Below are 2,329 nucleotides of genomic sequence, written 5' to 3' on the forward strand. Positions count from 1 at the left end.
AGATTACAATTTAGGGAGAGAACTGGTGGGAAGCGATTAGATTATGGGGGTGGGTTCCCCCCTGCTGTTCTCGTGATAGTGAGTGAATTCTCATACGATCTAATGGTTTTATAAATGGTAGTTTTTCCTGTGCTGACTCATTCTCTCTCCTGCTGCCTTGTGAAGAGGTGCCTTCTGCCATGATTATAAGTTTCCTGAGGCCTCCCCAACCATGGGGAACTGTGAGTCAATTAAACCTCTTTTCTTTATAAGTTACTCAGTCTCAGGTATTTCTTCATAGCAGTGTGAGAATGGACTAATGCAATGAGTATGTATTTATTTAATATTTGTTACCACCCCTCAATCACATTCCCACAATTAGCCCCTTCAGATCAGAGATTCATACATTTACCATTTTATTGCTAGCATCTTGCATGCTTGGCTCATTATTAGGGCTCAATAACTATTTGCTGAGTAAATAAATAAATGATTAATGAATGAAAATTATGTGATATAAATAAGTTTCTTACTTTAAGAATTCAGTTTATTGATAGACTGTATTGAGTGTCAAAATGACATTAAAAAGGAAAGGATAATAATGTAAGAATTAGGATAACAGAAGATGGAAAGAGGGGCAGATAAAAATCTGCCAGTGGTTTCCATATGATCTTAAATAAGTTACTACCATTCTGGTTACCATTTCAAAAATAGGTATAAAAATATTTGCCCAGCCTATATCAAAGCGATTTCAAAACTTGAGTAGGGCTGTGTATTCAATAATATTTCATATATTACTTATAAAATACCTTATAATTATAAGGCATTGTTTTCTGTTAGGTACTGGACACATTAAGGAAGAGAAGTAATTTAAAACATGCTGTCTCCAGGATTGAGAAATGCATTGTTCAATACAGTAATGACTGGCCACATGTAGCTATTTATATTTAACTTAATACAAATTTTTAAAATTGCATTTTTTATTTCTCAGTTCCGCTAGCCACTTTTCCAGTGCTCAATAACTACATGTGTCTAGTCAGTATTCTGCTGGATAGCACAGATATAGATTATTTCTATCGTAGCCCAGAGTTCTATTAAACAGCAACTCTAGAGTTTATGAGACACTTTAAGAGATGAAGTAAATCTCCTTGAAATTACCCAAAAACAATCAAAATTACACACCGTCAATCACAAAGTAATATCAAAAAGAAATAAAATAAAATACTAAGGAAACATACAGGAAAAGAAGGATGGGAGAAGAATCAGAATCTGACAGATGAGTTTAAGAAGACTCCCTGGAAGATGAGAGGTTTGAAATGTCTCTTTTAGGAGGAAAATCTGGAAAACGATAGATGGATTTCAGAGCAAAGAGAGAGAAGACTTATGTTAGGAAGAGAGATACCAAGGCAAGGGTTAGTACATCTGGCATGTGAATTTCTAAGTCTGGAGACTAATGGATACTTATTTTCAGGTACTGGTGCTAACTAGTGGAATGTAAGGTAACAGAAATATACTATATGGTTTCTATCTGTGTACTATAAGGAAGAGAAGCAGACAGGCAAAAAGGCATTGAACATACAAGGCCAGTGTGTGCCACACAATTGTAACAGAGGCTCTGAGGAGCTCTGCACTTTGAAACCAGGGAAGTGTTCGTGAATGTGGGACAAATGAACTGGACTTTGAAGAACAAGTAAGATTTAGGTAAATGTGAGTGATTTCAAGGGAAAGTAATAGAGAAAAGAAAGACAGTAAGGCAAGTTTCATGAAACCGTGGACAGTCCAGCTGGATGGAGACAAAGTGCATAGATGGTAGAACTGGGAGAAATCTGGAAAATATAGGTGTGAGGCACAGTGGCTGGAAAGACACAATTCTGACCCTTATGCCAAACAAGCAGCCAGATATCCCAATGCAAGTTCTCTGATGAAGCAGTTGTTTTGGAAGCACATAGAAAGGAGTATCTGGTCAAGACTTGGGGTCCACTGAAGGCTATATTCAGGAGGAAATTTGAGGGATGGTATTAAAAGATGAGTAGAAATTAGCCAGGCAAAAAGTGGAACATAATATTCAAGCAAGGGCAAAAACACATGCAGAGATGAAAAAAGAGAGAAGTGTGTTGCATTGAAGCATAGTATTGCAGTTAGTTTGGGGCTTTCAGTTTAAGGCTAAAAGTTTTGAGAGATGGTGCTGAGGAGGAAAGCAGGAACTAGTTCATGAGAGCGACTGCAATCCACTTTCAGTTATTTAGACTCAGAAAATGCTTAAAGATGTTTATCAAGGATGAGTCTAAATCCGTTTCATTTAGTTTCACTCCCTGCCTCTGCCTTACTGCAAAGTGGATTGGAGAGGAAGAAG

Source organism: Chlorocebus sabaeus, chromosome 7 (genome assembly GCF_047675955.1).
Source record: "Chlorocebus sabaeus isolate Y175 chromosome 7, mChlSab1.0.hap1, whole genome shotgun sequence".
NCBI classification, from domain to species: domain Eukaryota; kingdom Metazoa; phylum Chordata; class Mammalia; order Primates; family Cercopithecidae; genus Chlorocebus; species Chlorocebus sabaeus.